We start from the raw sequence: 26,110 nt of genomic DNA, 5'->3' as shown, positions 1-26,110 counted from the left end.
TCAACTTGGAATAATGGAAAGAGCAACCAACAAGGGGTCTGAAGACACAGAAGCAGGCTGTGCTCTGCCATTTTCTAGGAAATGTACCTGGGACAAGTCCTTTCTCAGCTCTGTTCTCAGGTTTCCCTCTGCAGAACACGCAGAGATAACATTCTTTAAGTTATTTTTAGCTCCACTGAAACATTTGTGTATAATATCTGAGTTTTTTTTTTTTTTTCTGGGGTTATTCCTCATTAATCAGTTCTCAACAACAACCCAGTCGGATGCACTGTGTGTTATTATTATCTCTATTTTACAGATGAGGAAATGGAGGTGCTGAGAGGGTAAGAAATCTGCCTGGGGTCACGCAACTTGTAGGCAGGACTGGGATTCACTCTAGATTGGTCTGACTTTAAGCTTATGCTTCTAACTACATTCTACCCTGCCCCCTTGTGCAAGAACTGGTCACTGATTTGAAAATGAGCTCTTTGCAAGGGATCAGAGTGAGTCCCAAGCAGCCTTGGTTGAGGGGAGGGAGCAGGGGTAGCGTAGGTGGTAGGTAGGGGGAAGGAAGATAGGTAGTCAGAGATGTGTTGATAAATGTTTAACAATGGGCTTTTGCGGGGAGGGTCCTGGTTTGTAGTGTTTGGGAATTTCTATGGTGTAAATACTCCCACCAAGGCAGATTTCCAGCTCTCAACCATTTAACAACTGGTCCATCAATTCTTGATAATTTAACAAATGGCTCTTGGCTCTCTTGGGAGACTGTAGGATCCGGCTCCAGCCCATTGGTGGCCAGGCCAGTCCTCTCAGGCTTCCACAGTAAAAATGTGAGGAGGAATGCAAAATGCTTAGGTTTTTGTTTTTGTTTTTTAAGTTTATTAATTTTGGGAGAGAGAGAGAGAGAGAGAGAGAGAGAGAGCGCATGAGCAAGGGGAGGGGTAGAGAGGGAGAGAGAATCCCAAGCAGCTTCCACACTGTTAGCACAGAGCCCAACACAGGGCTCAATCTCCCGAACCACGAGATCATGACCTGAGTCAAAACCAAGTGTCAGACACTTAACTGACAGAGCCACCCAGGTGCCCCCCAAATGCTTAGTCTTTACCTGCACAAGGGGTGGGTGAGAATCTGTTCTCAGAAGTGGGGCAGGGGGCTTCAGAACAGAGCGGGAAGAGCTGGAGAGAAGGGACCTGTACTGCTTATCTGTCGTTTCAGCTCCCACACTGCGCAGCTCCGCTCAGCTCTGGACAGAGAGAGATGAGCAGCCCAAGCAGAGGTTGGGAGATCCAACCTATCACAGGTTGGGAGATCCAGATACCCCTGCAATCTGTTGGGTTGGGGGTCTGTGTTCCCTGGGCCGAATGACATTTGCTGAGACTGTTTCTGAACAATTAAGCCAGAAGGGGCTCTGGGCTCAGAGGGGGAGGTTCAGGGTTCTAGTTCTAGGGTTGTCACCAGCCGCTGCTTGCCCATAATTATGCTCCCTCCTCTCAGCCTCAGTTTCCTCACAGAAAATGAGGGAGGAGTTGCTATATGTTGTGTCTGTTGAGAGCTTACTCTGGGACAGGGCATGCTTATGCTAGACCCTGGGGAAATGCAATGATTAAGCCACAAAGTCCTAGTCTTCTAGAAGCTCCCAGTCTAATGAAGGTGACAGGCAAAAAAGAGAGACAGAGAGATACTTACAAGGCAGGAGAGGGTGGGTACAGAGGTATGAGCACAAAAGGAAGGGCACTCTCTCAAGGAAGGGCATGGAGGGGACAGAAAAGGATGAGTGTGAGTTAGCTGGGCAAAGAGGATGAGAGAGGAATGTTCCAGGCAGAGGGAAAAGCATATGCCGAGGCCTGGAAGCAAGAGAGAGCTTGGCTCTATGAAGGACCAGAAGGAAAGGCAAGGTGGCTGGCGGGTGGTATGCAAGGGGCAGGGAGGTTGGTGGAGGCAAGGATGGCAAGAGCCCACATCAGGCAGGGCTTTGGACCTCATGTTGCAAATGGGGGCCACAGAAAGGTTATTATAAACCAGGAAGTAACAAGTCCAACACCCTCTTTAACAAGAAGGAAATCCTCTCATTTGTGACCACATGGATGGACCCGGAGGACATCATGCTAAATGAAATAAGCAAGATCCAGAAACACAAATACTGTCTCGTATCACTTCTGTGTAGAATCTACAATAGTCAAACTTACAGAAACAGAGAGTAGAATGGTGATTGCAAGGGGCTGGAAGGAAGGAGAAATGGGGAGATGTTGGTCGAAGAGTACAAACTTTCAGTTATGCACAATAAGTAAGTTCTGGGGATCTAATGCACAACATGGTGACTGCACATAACAATATCGTATTGTATATTTGAAAAATGCTAAGCGGGTAGATCTTACGTGTTCTTGTTGCAAGAAAGGGAGGCAAGGAGGGAGGGAGGGAGGGAAGGAGGGAGGGAGGAAGGAAGGAAGGAAGGAAGGAAGGAAGGAAGGAAGGAAGGAAGGAAGGAAGGAAAGAGAAAGAAAGAAAGAAAGAAAGAAAGAAAGAAAGAAAGAAAGAAAGAAAGAAAGAAAAGAAAAGAAAAGAAAAAAGAAAAGAAAAAGAGCAAGGTGATGGGTATGTTAATTAGCTTGATTGTTGTGATCACTTGGCAATGTATTTGTATATCAAGTCATCAAGGAGTACTCCTCAAGTATATAAAAATCCTATTTATCAATTATGGCTCAATAAAGCTGGAGGAAAAAAAGCTACTTTGGTGTTGTGTGGAAAATGGACGGGCATGAGGTAGGGGACTGGCTGCAAGGAAGCCTGTCGGAAGCTGTGTGAAATCCAGGTGAGAGATGAGGGTGACAAAGCTGTAGAAGAGTCCATAATTCAAAAGATGGGAAGGAGGTGGAATCCACAGGGCTTAGAGATGCCGCATTTGAGGGCTGGGGAAGGCGACGTGAAGAATGGCTTTCTGGTTCGGCAGACAGATGGTGGTGCACTCCTTCCTTACCTGCACAGTCAGCAGAAGGGAGCGGCCCCAGCCAGTGAGTGGGGTCTTTGCCCAGCTTCCGGGATGGCTAGCTGAGCCCTGTAGCTCTAAAGTCACACACCACGAGACCCTCCTCCAGGCTTTTTGCCCCCAGCCCCAACCTCTCTTCTTTCCTGGTCATTTGCAGATGCAAGCATCCCCACGATTAGAAATACTTAATTTTGCTTTACTGTATGTTCTATTTTTGTTAAATAGATTAGTCTCCACCAGGAAAACCAAACTGCTGACCAGCCGACCTGAAAGCCTGAGACGTGCAATTTGCAATCTGTCAGAATCTTCACTTTCGGCCAGGGTGGGCTGCAGACTGGCCTGGAGGGGGTGGGGCAGGGCTCAGACAAGGCAGCTGGTGCAGCAGTGGTCCAGATGCAAGGGCAGCGGGCTCGAGCTGCAGGGTGGCCGGGCAGAGCGAGGAGTGCGCTGCAGAGTAAGGTTACGGGAAAAATGGGCAGGACTGTGGAGCTCATGGACAGGTAACTCAAAAAGGGCACTCTGCTGGGAGGCGGCCGCCTGGGTTCTATCCCCTAATTACTTCGGTCTCCTAGTCTCCTAGGAGTAGTTTCCTAGTGTGTAAGGAGATAAAGTTCATATTATCTGAAAGCTGGGCCCAGAATTCCTCCTAGGAGGAAATGATCTTGGTTAGGAAGGAACCTTGATTAGCCTCCTGGGTAGAAAGGAAGAATGTCAGCGAGGGGAACAGAAGGAGCTATTTTCTCGGCAGAGAAGGAGGCCCAAGAGGGGTGGGAGGCCCGGAGAGACCACCACGAAGGAAATGGCCCCTAAGACGGGGAGGGTGGCGAGCAGGAACAAGGTCAGGAGTAAGTAAGGTCCAACTCAAAGTCATTCAAATTATATTCCCTGGTACAAACCCTCTCTGCTTGATCCCCAAACCTTCACTGGAACCCCTCACAAGTCCTTGTAAAGGGGATGGCTTTCAGGTCCGTTTGTTCTTGTTTTGTGTGGCTGTCATAACGGAGGAGGGGTCTGAATTTCCTGCATGGGTCAATGGGGCCCAGAGCTGAGGAAAACCTCAGGGATCATGGGCTGGTCCAAATCCTGAATGAATTCAGCACAAGCAGAACCATGAGAGCACAAGCCTGCAGGAACGTGAAGAAATCCTGAGGTTGGTCATCCCTGAACTGAGAGATGGAGCTTCCTGAGAACCTTTCCAAGATCCCAGTGGCTGACATCAGGTTACACACAGAGGCTGGAGTTGGGCAGGAGGCTCTCCAAATCTTGAATGTGTCTTGCTTTCTCCATCTGTGCAACAGTCTGTGTGTTTGCATTGCCAATGCATGTGTATGTGCATGCGTGTACACACGTGAGGGCATATGTATGTGGCAGTCTCCTAGGCTCCTCCCAGCCCTGGTGGCCCTCAGCTCAGTCCTGATGAGTCACCAGTCCCACCTCCCACCTTGGAAAGAGCGGGCTGGGCTGGCAGGAAGGCGCCTGATTGAGAACCCATTCTCCCTCTTGGCTCAGCTCCCCCATTAGAAACCCAGATGGCTCCATATGGGGTTTGGGGACTATTCACTTGGCTTCATGGGCTAAGCCTAAAAATCTTCCATCATTTAAAAAAGTCTTCCACCAATTCTCCTGGGAAGGAAAGAGGAGTCAGCAGGGGCAAAACCAGAAAGGGAGGGAAGGGCAGCTGTTGGTGGCCCCACCTACTGAGGTGGACTCAGGCTTAGGTGGGTCAGAAAGCTACTTCTAGCAGCAGAAACAGAATGATGGCTGTGGAATGCCAGGCGTGGATGAGGTGGGTGTCTGAAGCTGTTTTCAGAGCTGGAGTGGGGCCAGCTGAAGCTCCGAAAGATAAATGGAGGAATGTTTTTGCTTAAGATGGGTTCTCTCTTCCCTTCCACTTCTGGCCTGGGCTTGAGGGGCTCTTCTAAGACCCCTGTTCAACTTATGGGTCCAGCTGGTGAATTTGAGACATAATTCCTTATTATCAAGAGGATTTGAACCTGGTTTATAGCTGTCGAACCTTTTGTAGTGGACATTTTTCTTGATCACCAACTGATCCCCATTTGAATGATAATAGTACCCTGATTTCAATTTAGAGATGACGTTTTCAGGGGCTGTGATAGCCACACTCTAAGATGGCTCCAATGATTCTCCCCTACTGGTATTCACACCCTGTACAGTCTCCTCCCACATTGAACAGGGCTGGTCTGTGTAACCAGTAGGATATTACAGAAATGGCAGAGTGTGGTTTCAAAACTAGATCATATAAAGACACTGCAGCCTTAGCCTTGCTTTCTCTTGGATTACTCATGCTGGTGGAAGCTGGCCACCACGTGATGAGGACACCCAAGCAGACATATGGAGAGGTCCATGTGGTGAGGAACTAAGTCCACCAATAGCCACCATTAGTAAGCCAGCCATGGCAGGGAGCTATCTTGGAAGCAAATCTCCACCCTCAGGAAGCCTGAAGATGACTTTAGTCCCATCCTGCCTGCAATTACATATATTAAAGACCCCAAGCCAGAACCTTCCAGCTAAATCACTCCTGAATTCCTGACCCACAGACACTATGTGAGATAATAAATCTTTATTGTTGCTTTAAGTTACTATGCTTTGGGATAATTTGTTATGAAGCAATAGATAACAAATACAGGGTCACAGGAAGTAAGAGAATTCACCCTGGATGGTTCCAAGGAAGATACTTTATTAAGGACTACTATAGAGTGAGGGAACAGATTAAGGGAACAGATACAAGACAGCATTGTGCCCATAGACTAACAATGGCAGGAGCTGTTATATGCCTTGGAACAGAGGAGCAAGGGAAGAAATAGTGTCCTCAGAACTTCACAAGAGTGGGAGGCAGAGAAGCCATAGCCTTGGAGGGAGGGCACAGCTATTTCAAGAGATACGAAAGCAAGGCTGGGGGCTGCCCCCTGACCTCTCTCTCTCCTCGGTGGCTTTCAATCTCCTGTCTGCACTCGCCACTGGCTAAATCCAGCCAGAAACCCCGAGGACAAGGGATCCCGGGTAACGCCGACCATGGCAACAGCTTCCCAGGGCACAGAGAAGGGCAGAGAATGGATCTGTTGGAGGAGAGACAGAGAAGAGACAAAAGCCACCCAGAGATCCACCTGGCCCCACTCTGACTTGTTGAAGTTTCATGAAACTTAACTCTATGCAGGGCTGAATCACATGACTTAGACTAAGCCAATCAGTGCAGCCTTCTAGTTACAGTGATTGGTTCAGGTATGGGCGCATGACCCAAGTCAGCCAATCAACGCACAGCGGACTCACTTCCAGGGATTTTGTTGGCATTACTGGGGAAACAGGTTCCCTGTCTTGCTGGACTTGGTGCTGTGATGTGGGATTCAGAAGCAACTGTGTGTGCAGAGGCTGAGAATGGCACTGGCAGAGGACAAAGCAGCCCCAGAGAGGAGAGATGGAGAAGCCTCATCCTGGACTTCACTGGTATCTTTGGGGAGGGACGGTTTTCTATTACTTGTGCCAGAAGAGTCCTGAGTGACACATTCTCATCCACAGCCTTGATGATCCTCATGGCATCTCTCTGGGGTAGGCTCGGCAGAGCTCATTAGTCCCATTTTGCACATGAAGAAAATGAGGTTCCGTTCTCTTTATCACTTGGCAGCCAGTTCACTTAAATTCATCATTAAGTTCACTATACCAGCCTAGGTTTTTGGAATATATTTCGCCCTCACATTGTATGATTTAAAATTTTTGACTTCTGTTTCAATGGCCTTGCTGTGTATATGCCTGTAATCGAAAGGTGCCTCAAACTCTCTTTAGAAGTAGGTGGCACTCAATTATTAATTTTAATCAAACAAGCAAACAGGTGATGGTGGTCAGGAAGATTTTCCAAGGTCACACGTCTTTGAGGGGCTGGATCTGAGACTGGAAGGCGGGACTGAAGCAGGTCCCCAGGCCCTTTATTGTCCCCAATGGGAAATGTCCTTCTTTCAGTACTTCCTTTGTTTGCATACTCTCCTCTTCTTCCTGCTTCTGCGTTGAACCCATACTCTGGGGAGTACAGTGTGAGGGCTGGTAGTGGGCAGGTGAGCGCTCAAGGCTACCTTGCAAGGGATAGGCCAATGGCTCCATGGTGCCCAGGGAGTCTGGAACAAAGCAGGGGCACTTTTCCCTCTGGTAGGGGAGGCAAGAAAGAAAACATCTTCTCCTGACTACTCAGTTAGCCAAGAGCTTCCTAGGACCCATAAAATATGGCCTCTGATTTCTCTGATGGTGTCTGTGCTTCTCCCCTCACTGACACCATTCCAGCTACAGTGGCCTCCCTGCATTTCCCACACACTCCAGCTTCTTTGCCTGCTTGATAATTTTTTTATTAGACATCAGACCCCTCGTTGGGTGCTAGATATTTTTAAAATTCCTTTAAATGTTCTAAAGCTTTGTCTGGGACATCATTAAGTTACTTGAAATGAGCTTGACCTTTCTGAGGCTTGCTTCTGAGCTTTGTCAGCTGGGACCAGAGCCACCGTTAGTCTAGGGTTGATTTTACCCCAACTGCTGAGACAGTAACCTTCTGAGGATCTCCCCGTGCACTATGAAGGTTTCCCACCCTGGCTGGGGTGAACATGGATGGTTCCTGGCCCTGCATGAGCTCCGAGGATCCTTCTGCCTGTTCCTTTCTGCTCGTGCTTTCTCTAGTCTCAGGCGGTTCCCTCACTACATCAGCAGGTGCTGACAGTCCACAGCTGAAGACTTGAAGCAGCCCCTTGAAGCTCTGCTGCCCTCCCCTCTCATGGGGCTCTCTCCCTTCCGCTACTCTGCCTGCAAATTCTAGCCTCCTTGGTTTCTCTTAATTCAAATTTTCAACTCTGTCTCCATTCACATTGTCAACCTGGTGGACTGCAGGGCTCTGTGTGGGCCGTCCTTCCTGTGCTGCCATCTGGAAACCCTCCAGGCAGTAAGCTGGGCAATCCGAAGGCTCACGTCCTCTGTGTCCCTTCTCTCAGGAGTCACTCTCCTCTGTTGTCTGTAATCCAGTGTCGGAAAACTGTTGTCACACATGATTTCACCGGTTTGTTAGCTGCTTAAGGCAAGAGGGTAAATCCAGTTCCTGGTACTCCTCCGTCTTGGCTGGAAGCTCCCCCTACCCCAGTGCTCTAGACATTGTCAACCTAGACTTTCACCCTGGTGGTCCACCTGTCTGGATCACTTTTACCCCAGACATGGCATGGCTCACTCTTGTACCTCCTTCAAGTCTTTTCTCACACACCACCTTCCCAGTGAGGCCTCCTCTGGCCATCCTGTTTAAAACTTCCTGGGGAGCCCGGGTGGCCCAGTCAGTTCAGCGTCCAATTATTGGTTTGGCTCAGGTCATGATCTCACAGTTTGTGAGTTCAAGTCCCTCACCGGGCTCTGTGCTGACAGTGCGGAGCCTGCTTGGGATCCTTTCTCTCCCTCTCTCTCTCTGCCCTTCACCCACTTGCGCTGCCTCTCTCTCTCTCAAAATAAATAAATAAACTTAAAAAAAAAAAGCACATTTAAACTTCTCCTTGCTCCCCCTCCATTGGTGCCATTTCTGATTCTCCTTCCCTTCCTGCATATTTCTTTCTTCTTCCTTCTTAAATAGCAACTGCTGCCTTCTAACATACTATATAATTTACTTATTCAATATGTCGATCATTGACTCTCTCCTTGTACTAGGTTATAAATTCTTTGAAGGAAGGGCTTTCTGTTTGTTTGATTCACTGCTGTGTTCCTGGATTCCAATACAGTGCTTGGCCCATAATAAGTTCTCAAAAATTAGTAGTTAAGTGGATAAAAGGTTGAGATGATAGAAAGCCCACTCCTGCCAAAAGCGCAGCTATGAAGGTTGAGAATCCGATGTGTGTGTGGAAGACTAGCTAATATCCCTTCTGTATGAAGAGCAGCAGGAGGAGAAATACCTGGAAACACAGGTTATGGCTGGAGGTAAAGCTCCTAAAATGCCAGGCTCTATCCTATAGGCAGTGCGGAGCCATGGAAAGTTTTTAATGAGGAATAACACGGTCAACAATTATTTAGGAAGAATAATCTGGTAGGTGTAAAAAGTGAGAGCCAGAATAAATGAGAAGCAGAGGAGAGAGAGAAGAGAGGTGGTAGTTGGGAGTTCACAGAGTCGGCAGAGCTCAGCAGGTGGAGGGAAGAGTCAAAATGATACCTGTATAGATTTTTCTGTAGAAACATGTGGGTGTGAGAGTGCGAATTAGGTTCCAAAGGATTCCACTGAGGGAGGCGGGGAAAGTAGACAAAGGTGTAAAAAAAAAAAAAAAAAAAAAAGGGCATTTGAAGTGGCTGCCATCAGGCCCAAAACGTGGACTCTACTTCCCACCTTGTGAATGTGGGCAGGCTACCCAGTCTCTTGAACTGGGTTTCCTCATCTATAAAATGGTACCAAGCATATCTCCTTCACAGGCAGGACCTGCCCCTGGGAAACTCGGTACTTCAGGTGCTTAGTAAAGGTTGGTTTCCATCTTGAAAACCTTTTCTCCTTCACTACTTCGGAGTCCCACGAGGCCTTAGAGATCAGAGAGCCCTTTCTCTGACCATGTCAGGCAACATCCCCATGATCTCACAGATGAACTGAGGCCCAGAGCTCAGCCCCAGCTGACATCCACTGACTGTCCAGTGGAGGTGGGGGGGAGGTCATCTGATAAGTCCCACTGCCTCTTACGGTCACTGCTCATAAAAGTTGGGGTGAGGAGTGTGAGCCCAAGGAGAAGACACCAAGCCGGGCATCTTCTCCACGTCCTACTGCTGGGGGGAAATAGGACACGTTTCCATTATACTGAAGTTTAGAACCTCAGGATACTCTGTTCACAAGAGACTTTAATTCCCAAGACAGCTGTCTGGTGGCTAAGGTCATTAAATGTGGATTACTGAGGCAGCTCTTCATAAGCTAGTTGATAGAATTACTAGATTTGAGGATGAACAGAGAATTTTTTTGGTGCGTTTCGGAAAGTACCATAGAGCCTGTATATACTGCAGGGACCCTGCCAGATTACTAAAGGGGAATGATAGTGGTTATGTGGATTGAGTATCACTACTTATGGCCTACTAAAGATCCCGTGTGCCTGAGGGAGAATCTAGGTCACTGTTTTATCACATATGGTGGCCCTGTAAAATATATATATGTACGTGTTTATGTATGTATATGACACATACATATGCATATATAAAATTCTGCATTCTTGATGTTATTACACCAAAAGTCTACTAGAGCCACAATCTAGAGCTGAAATATCACAACAGGCATTCATTGTATGTGCCCTAAGGTTTCAAGCCTCAAGAGTTTTTCAAGCTGGCCTCTGGTCTATGTTAGGCAAGACCCTACGTATTTGTTTCTACATACTCAAGATTAAATTACATGATATGCCCTCAGTTAACTGGAATCCAACTAGTGGGGATCCAACTCACTAGAGTTTGCCATTGAGGAGAAAGAAGTTCCTCCAGCCTCAGAAATTCGAGGCTCACACGAGAGCAGGACATGTTCAAGGCCTCTCTGATGTCTACCTCCCCCTTTTCTCCACTCCCTGCTCCATTTATTTCTAAGTGAGAATCAGGGTCCATCTAAGATATATGGGACAGAAAGCAGAAGAGCATTAATAATGGCTGAGAGCCTACAGGTGCCAGGAACTGAACCAGGTAGCAATGTGTCATCTAGTCCTCATGACAACCCTAGGAGCTGAGTGTTCATACATCCTATTGTACAGATGGGAAAAGTGAGTCCAAGGGCTTACTAGCTAAAGTCCCTTGACTAGTAAGGGCCAAGACTGGATTAAAGTCTAGGTCTTTTAAAGTTAATATTACTTTAATACTATTTTTAAGTCTTCCTTTTTTTTTTAAGCGAGACCTAAAGTACTATATAATCACTGCAAAAACTTTGAAAATGAGAAATAAGCAAAGAGAAAGAGATCCATCCAGAGACACTCACTGGATAACATTTTGGAGTACATTCTTCTAGTCTTTATGTATTTAAAAGTTGGTTATCAAAAGTGAGGATTAAAAAACGTTTTTTTTTTTAAATTAAAAATACTGCTACCCTATATGACTCAGCAATAGCACTAGTAGGAATTTACCCAAAGGATGCAGGAGTGCTGATGCATAGGGGCACTTGTACCCCAATGTTTATAGCAGCGCTTTCAACAACAGTCAAATTATGGAAAGAGCCTAAATGTCCATCAATGGATGACTGGATAAAGAAGATGTGGTTTATATATCCAATGGAATACTACTTGGCAATGAGAAAGAGTGAAATCTGGCCATTTGCAGCAACGTGGATGGAACGGGAGGGTATTATGCTAAGTGAAATAAGCCAGGCAGAGAAAGACAGATACCATATGTTTTCACTCATATGTGGATCTTGAGAAACTTAACAGAAGACCATGAGTGAGGGGAAGTGGAAAAAAAAAGTTACAGAGAGGGAGGGAGGCAAACCTTAAGAGACTCTTAAGGACTGAGAACAAACTAAGGGTAGATGGGGGGTGGGCAAGAGGGGAAAGTGGGTGATGGGCATTGAGGAGAGCACCTGTTGGGATGAGTACTGGGTGTTTTATAGAAACCAATTTGACAATAAATTACATTTTTAAATTTTTTTTTCAACGTTTTTTATTTATTTTTTGGGACAGAGAGAGACAGAGCATGAACGGGGGAGGGGCAGAGAGAGAGGGAGACGCAGAATCGGAAACAGGCTCCAGGCTCCGAGCCATCAGCCCAGAGCCTGACGCGGGGCTCGAACTCACGGACCGCGAGATCGTGACCTGGCTGAAGTCGGACGCTTAACCGACTGCGCCACCCAGGCGCCCCAATAAATTACATTTTTAAAAAAAAGTTTTTTTAAAGTGAGGATCTACCATAAAAACCTTTGTTTTATATATTATATATGTAAACATTTACATATATAAATGTTTATATATATATATATATATATATATATATATATATATGCTTATATATATAAATATATAAGTGGTACTAAGCACATCTCCTTCACAGGCAGGGCTTGCTCCCAGGAAACTCAATACTTTGGGCACTTAGTAAATGTTAGTTTATATATATGTGTGTGTGTGTGTGTGTGTGTGTGTGTGTGTGTGTGTTTATTTTTGAGAGAGAGAGAGAGAGAGAGACAGAGTGCAAGTGGGGGAGGGGCAGAGAGAGACACACACACAGAATCTGAAGCAGGCTTTAAACTCTGAGATGTCAGCACAGAGCCCAACGTGGGGCTCGAACTCGCAAACCATGAGATCATGACCTGAGCCAAAACCAAGAGTAGGATGCTTAACTGATTGAGCCACCCAGGCACCCCTACCATAAAAAACCTTTGTAACCTTCCCCCTTTACACTGACGAATATATTGTGAACAATCTTCTATGTCATTAGTGCTCTATAACAACTACTTTTAACGGCTGCCCTTCCAACCCTCTAGCTGGCTCCTATTCATTCTTGAACCTCAGCTCAAAGTCATCTCCTTAGGAAAGTCTTTTCTGATCCCCAGCCTCTGTCAGGCCTCCATGCTATAAGTTCTCAACACACCCCATGGCTTTCTTTCAAAGCATTTTCCACAATGTATATTCAAATAGTTATTCACATGAGTATCTGTTTAGTGTCCATCTCTTCCCTGGTACAAGAAACAAATCTGCCTTGCTCAGCGCTGTATCTGTAGCATCCCCCTCCCCACATCCTTCCGCTCTAGGTGGTAGTAAATATTTATAGAAGAAGTGAATGAGCAAAGGGAAACAGTCACTTCCCAGCAGTTGTGCCAGGTATTTATTCTCTGGTTTCATCACTGGTAATAATTCCATGGCCCAGAAGGGTGTTTTATTAGTTCTTGGACATACAGTTAATCTTTCCCCTATAAATATCTGATTTCTCCTGTTGTTCAAGCCAAAACATACATACATACATACATACATACATACATACATAAAGTGATATATGCTGCCGCCATGATGGCGCCCATGAAAAAGCTTGTGGTGGAGGGGGTCGAAAAAGAAAGGAGCAAGTTCTGAGGTTTACCTTCGACTGCACCCACCCTGTACAGAGGGGGTCATGGATGCTGCCAATTTTGAGCAGTTTCTTCAAGAGAGACTCCAAGTGAGTGGCCAAGCTGAGAGTCTCGATGGAGGGGTTGTAACCATTGAAAGGAGTAAGAGCAAGATGACTGTAATTTCTGAGGTGCCCTCTTCCAACGTTTTTTTTTTTTTTTTTTTTTTTAATTTATTTTTGGGACAGAGAGAGACAGAGCATGAACGGGGGAGGGGCAGAGAGAGAGGGAGACACAGAATCGGAAACAGGCTCCAGGCTCCGAGCCATCAGCCCAGAGCCTGACGCGGGGCTCGAACTCACGGACCGCGAGATCGTGACCTGGCTGAAGTCGGACGCTTAACCGACTGCGCCACCCAGGCGCCCCTGAGGTGCCCTCTTCCAAGAGGTGTTTGCAACATCTCGCCAAAAAATATCTGAAGAAGAATAATCTACATGATTGGTTGTGCAGAGTTGCTAATAGCAAAGAGAGTTACGAATTGCATCACTTCCGGATTAACCATGATGAGGAAGAGGAGAAAGATGAGGATTAAAATTCATTTATCCGGACATTTTGTATGAGTTCCTGAATAAGACTTGGGAACCAAAGATGAATAAATAAAATGATATTGATGAGTTATGGCTTTCTTCCTTCTTCTACTGGGGATCCCTCAATCATACACGGCCCTTTACAGTTTGTAGTGCACCTTCCTTAATTCATCTGCAGAGCCACCCAGCAAGGGGCTCTTGATCACTGGTCTCATTTTGCAGAAGAGAATGAAAAGATTAGAGACCTCCCCAAGGTCACCACTGCTAAGATGTAAGGGACAGCATGCGAACCTAGGTCTGCAGACCCCATGTCCAGTGCTATTTCTGCCACACTGGGCTGCCTATCCCAGGAAGGTAAACAGCCACCCAAATGAGACAGTGTCACTTCAGTTTTGCCCCGCATTTTCAACCAAAGCTTTCAGAGTCGTTTTTGCAACTGGAACATTTCTTAAAGGAAGAAAACTAGTTCATCACAGTAATCAAGTCTGTCATAGAGGATGTGTGATGATGTTTGAAAATATAATCCTATGAACATCAGAACTGACAACTCTGAAACATCTCTAGGCTAAATCTGCTAATAACGGTCTTTAGCATTCAGGTTGGCACTCACATCAGTTGGTGTGATATATTTCACAGCAGAAATGCCCTAACAAGGAACTTCCTCAAAGAGGAACTGTGTAGAGGACAGTTTTTAATGAGGCCCAACCCCTGAAAGGGTGAAATGTGAGTGGAGAATAATGGCATGAAATGAAACATGTATTTCCATGAGTCAGATGACAAGATGGGGTCTCACATCAGAAAATGCAGCAAACACTTTCTAGAGGTCAGGACTTGTACAGAAAAGGAGTCAAGACATCAGGGCCATCACCTCTGTAGATCCTCCCAGAGAAAATGTGCTTTGATTAGAATGAAGCAGACACATATGAATTGCAATTACCTCTTCTAGGCCTGCTGTTCACCCACTCATTCCTTCTCACCCACCTATCTTCCCACCGACTCACCCATTCATTCATCTTTGTTTAACCACTGACCTGCCCATCTATCCATCTACCCAGCCTTCCATCCACCTACCCACACACATCCATCCATCCACTCACTCATCCATTCAACCTTCCAACTATCTACCCACCTGCCCTTCCCCCCACCCATTCACTCACCCATCCAACCAGCTAACTAGTCTTTCCTGGATATCTACTATGTATAAAGCCCTTAGGAGATATTGAAGAGGTGGGGGACAGGTGGTGACAAAAATATCTGATGTATTTGTTCATTGACCATCAGCTGAGACTCTAATATAGGTCAGACCGTGAGAACATTCATAGAGGTGAATCTTAGAAAGACCCCCCCCGCGCTCAAGGAGTGGGTAGAAGAAGCCTCCATCATAAAACTAACCAAGTACTTGGAGTCAAGATGATGGCACAGTGGGGGTGAGTGCAAGATTCGACACACCATGCTGCCTGGGGTCCAGTGAGGGAGACAGGTTTCAACAGCCACCACCAGCAGCTTACCCAAAGCAGCCGGGCTCTTGTCTGTTTAATGGACACCCATCCCCTGGCCAAACACCATTTTGTTTTATTACTAAAAGCACACAGAATGTGGTGAAGGGGCCTTAAACAGAAAGAACATTAATCCTATCACAGAAATCTCATGTGCAAAAGTATAGTACCGTTGGCTGGCTTTGGTAACCAGGCAGACTGCCCAAGGAAACCACTGTTCTGTTGGTTTCTCTCTCTTTCTCTGCCTTTCCCTCTCTTTCTCTCTCTCTCTTTCTTTCCCACTCATTTATGATTAATTTCTTCACCTTGGAAGAGGACGACCAACGTGCCTTTTAAGAGACAGAGAAAGCAAGAAGAAACAACCATGATGTGTGGATCACCTCCGTGGTTTCTGCAGGATCCATGTACCATCTGTGCTCTTCTTGACGGAATATCTGCCTCTTGGAACTAAAAAAGAAACCTTATCTTGCTACCTCAAGTGCTAGTTATATTTTTATCGTGCACATTAAAATCAAACACAGCTATTAAAATAAAGAGTGTGGGTCTGGGTCCCAGCTAAGACTGTCCCTACCCCACCTCTGGGGCGCTGTCACGGGACCTGCCACCTTGGCTGCTATCCTTGGGCCCTGCCTGGGGGCCCTGACCGGGGTGAGCCGACCTAAGGCCCCAGGCCAGCTGCCCCGTTCAAGGCTTTGCTTCATTTTTGTTACTGCAGAAATGTGCTTGCTTATTTTTTCATCAACAAGGAGGGTTAATGGAGGAGTCTTCCGAGGAACAAGCTTAAAAGAAAAAAAAAAAAGTAATGTTAAATGTAATTTTAACGTTTATGTAAATGTTAACTGAGGGACAATGATATTGAGCTTATATGTAAGATCTCTTTTGAAAAACAAGTTTGAAAACCAGTGGAATAGCTTGATAAAGCTAAACACATGATGACGATGAACACCCGTAAATCACATATTTAGGTGTGTGTGTGTGTGTGTGTGTGTGTGTGTGTGTGTGCTTAATTGACTGAGCCACTCAGGTGCCACCGCCTGTGTGTGTGTGTATGAACATGTGAGTCCACCTGAGTGCGTTTGCTTGGGTGCATATGAATGTGAGAATGTGAATTCCCAAAGATGGTAAGAGCTGCAAGAAGGCTGCTGGAGCAGTGCCATTGGGACCCACCAACCCCTGTACCTCCTGCAAAGTTAATCGCAGGTGTTGGAGGCAGCTGGTGTCCAAATGTACCCTTCCATAGCATCCTCGTGATAATTCAGCGCCCATCGTGTCCAGCACCCTACACGCATAAACCTCTGTCATCCCCACAAGCCCCTACAGTAGGCCCTATTATTTCCTGTAGGGTAATCTGAGGGGGCTCTGCTCAGCGCTCCTCTTTATGGTTGAAGCACCGTCCTCCAACTCCCAGGAATACTGGCGACTGAGGGTCCCAGCTGGGTCTCAGAGCCTATTTACAGGAAGCCCTACGTAAGGCACTGTCCCCATTTTACAGACAAACTGAGGTGCAAAGAGATTAAGTTCTTGCCCAGGTTTACCTGACTAGCAAGTGAAACCAAGATGTGAACGTAGGAAGTCTGTTTCCAGAGTCCGTGATCCTAAGCATTTTACACTATTGCCTCTTAAGAAGGCAAAGGTGGGCATGCCCCCGACCCCCACCAATCCTGTCCCTCCCACACCCCCTTCCACAATTTACAGTGCCCTGACCAGATTTCAGGCCTAGCAACTGAGTAATTTGCCAATTACTGTTTAAACAAGAGTTCTAGAAGGCTTCTATTCCATTGAGAAAGAAAAGGGGTGGGGAGGGTGTTGCAATTCCACGAGAAAATGGATCTTCCCAGCTGCCTCCGCCCCCTGACACAGGGCTAGCCTCACTCGGTGTCACATCCGAGTGTGTGTGAGTCTCCTCTGCTTCACGAGCGCACACAAGGGGAGCCGGCATCCATCAGTGTTTAAAGCTGTGTGTCTTGTCAGCTGAAGTTTATGTCAGCTGCCCTCTCCTGACGGCAGAAGGCTTCCCTCCTCCTTAGCAAGTGCACAGGCTAACATACCTTGACACACACTGAGGGGGTATTCTGGCCTCATGCGGTGAGAAATGCACGTGGTACGTTACAGGGCTCTTCACATATGGTTTTCGCACAGGATCTGGGTCTATCTTTACCAGAGCATTTTCTCAACAGTGGGGATCGCTAATATTCAACTGTATTCTTTACTTTAAAAATGTTGTTTGCTATATTCTCAACATTTTAAAATGCACATTCTTTTTTTTAAAGGTCTATTTATTTATTTTGAGAGAAAGGGAGAGAGTGTATGCCCATGAGTAAGGGAGGGGCAGAGAGAGAGAGAGAGACTGAGAGAGAGAGAGAGAGAGAGAGAGAGAGAGAGAGAGAGAGAATACCAAGCAGGCTCCTTGCTATCAGTGCAGAGTCCAGCCAGATTCAGGGCTCGATCTCATGAACCATGAGATTATGATCTGAGCCAAAACCAAGAGTCGGATGCCTAACTGGCTAGCCACCCAGGTGCCCCTAAGACGTACATTCTTTTTCTTTTAATGTTTACTTATTTTTGAGAGAGAATGAGAGAGGCAGAGAGAGAGGGAGGCACAGAAACTGAAGCGGGTTCCAGGCTCTGAGCGGTCAGCACAGAACCCGACTTGGGCTCGAACCCCACTCAAACCGTGGGATCATGACCTGAGCCGAAGTCGGATGCTTAACTGACTGAGCCACACAGGTGCCCCTAAAATTGTACATTTTCAAGTTTCTGTGTGAAACTTTTGCTCAGCTAATTGCTATTTGGTTAGCAGTAGCTTGCCAATACCATATAAATTTCTCTCTAAACTTAGTTACCAAATTACTTATACAGTTTTTACAAACAATTTTCAATATAAATAATAAACAAATAAAATCAGCTTTATCATAATAGATAATAGCTTTAAAATGATGGCACCTAATGGGGAGTTAGTGTTCGATAGGTACAGAGCTGCAGTCCAGGAAGATGAGGAGTTCTAGAGACAGAAGGCGGTGACAGTTTGCACAATACTGTGAATATGGTTCATATCACAGAACACTGCACTTACGAATGGTTAAAATGGTAAATTTACGTATATTTTATCACCATAAAAAAAGAAAGATGGGGCTAAAATGACAGAGAACCGCTGCTGCAGAAAAAGCTTTATAACGTGAGGGACCAAAGCAAATAGTTGTAAAAGAATTAAAAAAAAAAAAAAGATCACAGCTGAGGCCTGTCTGAATGAAGTTACGGGTGACTTTGATTTTCTTTTTGGTGCTTGTCTGTACCATTTACATTTTCTTTCTGATCACATATTATTTTTGTAATCTGAAAAGGACACGTGTATGTTATTTTTAAATATGTGAATGAGAAGAAGGAGCACGGGGTTGTAAATACCCCCACTCCTCCAGTCAGGAAAGAAGTGAGTTAAATGTAAGGAGCTGCTTCCAGGACTGGCTGGCCAAACCAAGAGGCGCAGAACTTTCTCCCTGGGGGCTTCGGGGGTGGGGAGGGGTAGAAGCTGGGTGGCAGGGGCGCTGCCCCCTAGAAATGAGGAGCCAGGGTCCTGGCTTCAGCCTTGCATTTTACTAGGGCCCCTCATTCCTCACCTGGAGGAGTGGGTCGTGAGAAATGCCGGTCTCCCTGCTTCCTTTCATCTCTGTCCTTCTCTGGCTGGGACCCTTTTGCCCCCTAATGGAAGATAGCTTGTATGGGTGTAGAATAATGGTTAACCGTGAGTGTTGGCCTGTGTCCTGTGTCCCACCCCTGGTAAATCATTTAACCTCTGAGTTTTCTCACCTGCCAAACGCTGGTAACAGCAGTCTCCATCCTGTGGGGCTGCATTAGTTTGCTAGGACTGCCGTAACAAAATATCACAGACAGGGCAGCTTAAACAATCAAAATTTAACGGCTCGCGGTTCTGGAGGCTAAAAGGCCAAGATCAAGGTAGCGGCAGGGCTGGTTCCTTCTGGGGGCTGTGGGGGAGAGTCAGTTCCATAACCTCTCTCTCCCACCTGCTGGCGTTTTGCTGGTGATCACTGGTGTCCTCAGCCTGTAGAAGCATCACCCGCTGTCTGCCTCCTTCTGCGTGTGGTGGTCTCCCTGTGTGCATGTCGGTCCCCCATTTTCCCCTTTTCATGAGGACACTAGTTGTATGGGATCATGCCACTCCAGTAGGACCGCGTCTTAACTAATTACATCTAAATGACCCTATTTCCAAATAAGGTCGCATGCTGAGGTGCTCTGGGTGAGGAGTTCAAATACGGAGTTTTAGAGAGACACAATTCAAATGAGATAATGCATTTAAGAGCTTAGCATAGCACCCAGCATATAGGGAGCGTTCAAAACTACAGCCATTCCTATTATCATGACATTTATCATTATAGTAATTGTCCCTGTGATCACCTTGTCACTGGCTCCTTCTTTCGTCTGTATCTCACATAGACCTGGACAGCGTCTGTGCACAGGGCTTCCGTTGAAGCTCTCGTAAGACGGTACACTCCCCCACACTGCTTTTTCATAAGGAAATAGCTATTTTTTCCCTGACTTGAGGAAGTCAAACCTGCAAGCTTTGGAAGGCTAGGCATCAATTGAAACAAATTGCTAAACCACATTATTTTGATCTTTCAAATTTATCTGACAGCAGAAGGAGTAGGTTTCTTTCCTGTGCTGTACGTTATCTGCAGTCATTTGTAATTGTGTTTAAAGAAACAGGGGGAGGGCAGCCAAGCGGTGCTTAGGAACACAAGATTTGGAGACACCTGCATTTAGAATCAGAGGACCTAGGATGTGGTTCTGAGCTAGGCTCGCTGTGAACACCGTGGGAGCCCTGCAGAGCCTCTCTGCCTCACTGAGCTACAACTTCCTCATGCATTCAATCAACAAACACGTTTTAAGGACTAAGAGCCTGTACTATACAAGGCACCAGAAGTACAGAGAGAATTTTGGGCCCCAGTCCCAGGCAAGGGGCTCACAGGCTCCCCGTCCACTGGGAAGGGGCAGATGGACACATGAATAACCCAATGCAGGAGGGGAGCCCGTGACGTCCTCCACTGTTAACCTGGGGAGAGTGGTTCCTGCTCCCCTCCCACGCACCTCACAAGGTTGTTAGGACGGTGAATTCCTTGGGAACAAACCTTCCATATTACTCCTCCTGCCCGGCCCAGCTCTGGCTTATAGGAGGTGCTGGGAATGCTGGGTGAATTAACGGAACACCTAAATGGTGAAGAACATGGGCTTCTGAGCCAGCCGTATTCGGCAGCTTTGAATAAACTCTTGTCACTTGCTACCTGTGGGACGCCAGGTACAGCATTTATCTTTGCTCAACCTGTTTTTAAAAAAATCTATGACATGGTCATTAATGATCTAAATCCTTCATTCATTAAACAATTATTTATCAGGCACCTACTATGTCCCAGGCACCCAGCTCTAAGTCTTAAAGGTGGCACGATCTGTGGGGGTTACCATTGAAAGGCAGAATGAGGGGGTGGGAGCTGCGATTTTAAATAGGGTGTCGAGGAGGCGTCACTGACAAGGTGACACGTGGGCAGAGATGCGACATAGGTGAGAGAGCTGGATGCAGCTCACTGGGAGGAGGCTTTGGGACACTTGCAGTTACCCATCCCCCACCCGGTGGCTCTTTTGAGCATCACATTCAATAACGTGGGTCCGGTACTTAGGATGCTGCCTGCAAAGCAGTAGGAGCTCATTAATTAATAGCTATTATTAGCATTATGTTAATAAATGTAATTGCATGGAGAAGCGAAGGAGATAGAGACTATGAATGTACTCTGTGCACAGGGCAGTCACACACTGGTTATTATTATTATTATTATTATTATTATTATTGTAGTTGTTTATTACTGAGCCATGCTCCTGACCATCAGCGACCTGCCCTCCCGCCTCAGGCCCTAGGACTCGAGCTCCAGAGAGATGCCGATGGGAGAGGCTGGGGAGGGGGGTAGAGGGTGGGTTTCTCTCCTGCCTCAGGAAGGACGCCGTAGGGGCCCCCAGCCCAGCCCAACAATACATGCCGGGGAGATTTCCCCGACGTGTGTGCAACAGTGATGCCAGCCATCACGGCAAGAATTCGGGGCTCACTATTAGCAGATACAACAACTATAGATTCTGTTAATACTTCGCTTGTCAGTTCTGATTATTTATTGGGCCGAAAAAGCCTTTTTAGTTTGCAGAAGCCCGGAAGGCAGCAGAGTGGGAGAGTGTGACTCAATTTCTCAATCATGTGTGGATTCCACCCAACAAAGTGAACTCAAGTTTAGCATCTACCAGGTGTAAAGTGTTAGGTGCAGAGTGTGGCACCCGCGGCATGAAAAGCTGTGCTCCCTGCAAATATGGGAGCTGCTAATTCCTCCCAGGAGCCAAGTACGGCTCTTCCACAGGCTGCAACAGGCAGGGGCAGGAGCCAAAAAATAAGGGAGAAGAGTCCAGAACCCTCTACCGGGTGTGAGGGAGGCGACGGGGGAGGGTGGCTGCTAAACTTAATGCCGAGATGACAATTAGGTTACAGTAAAAATTCCATGTTGAAAATGCTTCAATTTCCCATAAGGATACATGGGTGTCTTCATCTGCTCCAGAAGCAGAGCCCGGGACAGGGAATCGTGTGCAAGTGGGTTTTTAAAGACATGTGCTCAGGAGGAACTTGTGAGGGAGACAGGAGGCAGAATAGGCCAAGCTGGGTGGTTTCAGGTGAGGGCCAGCCTCAGCCTAATCCTGCAGGGAATTGTGGAGTGTGAATGGCACTAGTGTGGTTCCACCACACTGGCCAGTCATGGCTGCAGGCCGCTGGGCTAGGGTGTAAGTCCCAGGCACCTCCAGGCTGGGAGGCTCCAATCGCCCGAGGTGTGAACCATCAGCAGGGACACCTGCACAGCTGGGGGCTGGGCAGACCTGGCCACAGCCCTAAAAGAGATCCCAGGAGATCTGGCTGGAACACCAACAGCATTTGCTGTAGTTTTCGTGTGTAATGCTGAGTGGTAGTTCCTGGGATCATGGGAATTTGAGCCAGACTGAAGGGAGGAACAGAAAGGCAGAGGGGTCTGTGAGCAAAAGCTTTCTGCCTTTAAGGTGTCAAATCCCCCGAGTGAATGGCAGCAGGTAGAAAGCTTGAAAGTGTTCTTGCTGACAGAGTTTACTCCACTCTGCTTTGATATTAAACCACTACAACCTTAATACAAGTTAATTGGTTTGTTTATTATTGAGATAATTAAGTGAGATAGTATAGGTGAAACAGACTGGCACTTAGTAGGTACAGAATGATTGTTTTGCTGGACTTGATTCTGAATATTGGTTGAATAGAGCCACATAAACTTTGTTCTTTGAAAAGTCACCATTGTGATATCAATAGTAATAATAACAGTAATAATGATGATGCAGTTTGGGGGAGCTAAACACCATCATTACTTATCATATCAACTCTATGAAGTAGGTTCTATTTCCCTCCACAGATGAGGAAACTGAAGTATAGAGAGGTAACTAATTTCCCTGAGGTCACACAGTTCTAAGTTATGGACTGTGATCTTTGTCTGACTTTACAAGTTTGCATTTCCTGTTGTAGTTCATCACTGCCATGCCCCAGGCAATGATTCATTTTATCTGAGTTTAAGGGGTGGGCCTGTTAAGTTTATGTATAGTGTAATTCTCCCAGAACTCCCAGACTCTGGGGTGGGGTGGAGACAGGGGGTGCAGAGGAAGTTCTGGGAGGGTTGGCTGTTGCTCCTGGAAACAACCAAGAAAGGCTCATGAAAGGGAGGCCTTAAATAGGAAAGCCTGAGTGGCCTTGGGAGCTAGCATGCTGAGGTCACTGGGACAAGCCCCATTTTTTAGGACGCGCAGCAGACACATCACAGTTGGACTGCTGCAGAGCTTCTGACAAGCTCCTACTGATAGCCTTGAGTACAAAATTGAGAAACAGGCAGAATCATGATAGTCCAGGAGATGGAGTCATGACTGGTGGAATGACCAGTCCCAGAAGAGGGCAAATCCTGGATTGGTAGAGTTTTCTCTACTTCTGGATGGGCTTCCTAGTGCTCGGTTTCTTAACTCATTCAAATTCAACAACGTTAAATGATGATACCACATTTAAATCACAAATGGGTGGCTGGTGCAAAGCCTCTAGGTTAACTTGTCTTAGAGAGTAAAACCAGGAGTCCAAAAGATCAGACGGCAGGAGAGATGGGCCAATTCTAGCATGATGATGTTTAACTAATGTGTGTGTGTGTGTGTGTGTGTGTGTGTGTGTGTGTGTGTGTGGTATGAAGTTTCCTATCCCGGTGAAAAATCGACTGCACAACTTCAGCACCACAGTAGGGCGAGGCAGCAGTGTGTGTGACAGAAAGAGCCCACACTCCCCCAGGACGAGGATCTCACTGATTTCCCCTAACTACCTGTTCCAAGTACCTGCAGTCGCTGAATTCCAACCAACCCGAGTGTACTCTATAATGCCCTCTTTTCAGGTAGAATGTTGGCAGGGGGAGCACAGGGGCAGTATTTGAGTCTTAGTGGAGATAATTTTATTTCACAAGTCTTGCATAAAGACTTGAAGTTTAAGGGACACACCAGCAAAGGCTGGATTCCTGTTCACCAGCAACAAAAGCAAATCGATCAATAAACTCTGCAAATCGCCATCTGCTGCTCTTCAGCACCTCCTTGGTGAGATCAATTAGAGATAATAGCCATTAGAGGTGACATGACCGAACCTGAGGCTGCCCATCTCTTCCCAACAGATGTTATGCCCAGACCTGCAGCTGGTTGAGAGAGGCTGAGCAGAGGATGAAGAATGGGGCCATTATTGGAGGAACTTTGGATCGTTTCTATATTAGGGCCTTCCACGGGGAGTGAGGAGGCAATCACAGGAAATTGTTTAGAAAGAATGGGCCCTCTTCTCAAAATCAAAGACATTTCCCCCCAGGAGCTTCTTTCAATTTCTCTATGTCCAAATGCTCTTGGAAGCCTCGTAGTCCCCATGCAAACCTGGGGTGTATACCCTCAGTAACTTTCCAGGAAAAGTTGTACATGTACTGTATTTTCATAATAGGGTATAATGAGGTTACATTAATTTAGCCTCCATCCTAGGCACTACAGAGTAAATACAGTGTCATTTTAAGAGACAAATCAGAAAAACATTTACTATAGGGGGTCCACTGCTCATTAGAGCCATCATATCTTACTGTGATGTGCCCAAAGGATTTGTCCATTTGAGATCTGGTATGTCATCCTTGTTTTAAAAGACTGGAAACTGTAAAGAATTCAAAAGTGATCACCCAAAGAAAATTAAGGCTTTGGTTATTACCTGAATACTTAGCACATGTTACCAAGCATGGTTTTTTCTTTTTTAAAGTTTATTTGTTTATTTTGAGAGAGAGAAAGTGCAAGTGGGGAAGGGAAGAGAGAGAGAGGGAGAGAGAGAGAATTCCAAACAGGCTCCACTCCACATTGCCAAAGCAGAGCCTGATTCAGGGTTGAACCCACAAACCATGAGATCATGACCTAAGCTGAAGTCGGATGCTTAACTGACTGAGCCACCCAGGCCCTCCCCCAAGCATGTTTTGAAGGGTTATGGATATGAGCTGGTTAATGAATTTAGTGCATCTTTGGTAGAAAAACCTAATTAGAGGAGTTGTTAACTCACAACATATCACCATCAGAGCTGGGCATAGAGGAGCCTGGCATTGTATCCTCACTACCCAACACATGGCACAGGGTGAGAGCGCATGGCATGGGTGCCTTGCAATTATCCACACGTGGAATTTCACTTACTGAACTGCAGGAAGACCGAGGACAGCTTCCTGGTCTTTACTGCCGTAAGCAGAATGGAATCCTCCCTCCAAGGGCCTTGGGCAGACCTTGGATAGTGACCAGCAATTTATTCATTTACTTGTCTATATCCCCCACTGGGCAGGGAGTTTTTAAGGGACAGACCACACATTATTCCTTTCTATGCTTCCAGCTCCCAGCCCAGGGGCTACTAAAGGAATGAGTAAATGTAGGAACAAATACATCTCTGACAGATTTAAAATACCCTAAGCAATTCTCAGCGTTACTATTTGACAATCACTGGGACTTCTTGTTAATAATGTGAACTCCTTGGCCCTACCACAAAGCCATTGGATCAGAAGTTGTGGGTGGGACTGGGAAATCTGAATTTTTAACAAAGCTCCATGGGGGACTGTCATACATACAGAAGTTTAGAAATGTTGCCCTAGACCAAACCTGCTGAGCTGGGATTCTCAGAATGCTCTGGGCTTTTGATACCTTGAACGGCCAAGGCTAGCCTGAATTTCTGTCCAGGCAGAAGAGGGTTCCATGTGGGGAAGCATTCTGAGATCTGCAGGCCATAGAAAGGAAGAGGCAATAACAGGGCCAAAAATCGGATCAGTGCCCTGGGAATCAGAGGCAGGCAGGACCTCCACCAGGCTATCGGTGTGCAGGTGGGGACACGGAATCCTATTTTCCAGGGTTCCCCAAGAAGGGTGGTGGGGAGGAGAGCTCCTGAGAAGACGAAACAAAGCTGGACCCCAAGCTAAAGGCAGAGTCCTGATCTAGGATTCATGGAAGAAGTCTGTGCTTTAACACACCAACGAGGAACCACAGGCCTGGCTCCCAGACGAGAGTGTGCACACTGCATCAATTGAAATTGAGTCACGGATATAATTAATTTAATGTGTTTAAACGATTTTCCGTACAGTAAACATGCTGAATGAGGGTGACCCAGAATAAAGTGCTTGCCTGAGAGTGGAAAAATGGACACCATGTGTGCTCTATAATGAAAACTCTTGAGCAAATAGAAAATGCTTCAATTTATTTCCACCTCCCATTCCTTTCCTTTCCAACTCTTTGTTTATGGCTGAACTTGGCCTTCTGTGGTCTCCTCGGACCGCAGAGACACTTTTTCTTTCGTCAGAAGGTGTCCTTCCTTCTCTGATCAGAAGAAAATTTTAATGAAACCTGTCTACAGCCCAGTGAGAAGCACATGTGACAAAAGGGATTGGGAGGAAGGGGAAAAAAAAAGGGCAGAACCATTTCACGACTCAATCCCTTTCTCAAGTAA

At 46.4% G+C, this 26,110-nt stretch overlaps 1 protein-coding gene and 1 pseudogene across 1 annotated transcript in view; one reads left to right on the top strand and one right to left on the bottom strand.

The window, feature by feature from the left end:
• Positions 1 to 26,110, bottom strand: part of GABBR2 (gamma-aminobutyric acid type B receptor subunit 2) — a 351,377-nt gene that overhangs the window by 111,526 nt on the left and 213,741 nt on the right. The gene's annotated exons all lie outside the window — the stretch shown is intronic.
• Positions 12,922 to 13,636, top strand: LOC131491627 (large ribosomal subunit protein eL22-like; annotated as a pseudogene).

The sequence above is a fragment of the Neofelis nebulosa genome, chromosome 12 (assembly GCF_028018385.1).
Source record: "Neofelis nebulosa isolate mNeoNeb1 chromosome 12, mNeoNeb1.pri, whole genome shotgun sequence".
Taxonomy (NCBI): domain Eukaryota; kingdom Metazoa; phylum Chordata; class Mammalia; order Carnivora; family Felidae; genus Neofelis; species Neofelis nebulosa.
This window is presented reverse-complemented; position numbering and strand designations above follow the sequence as displayed.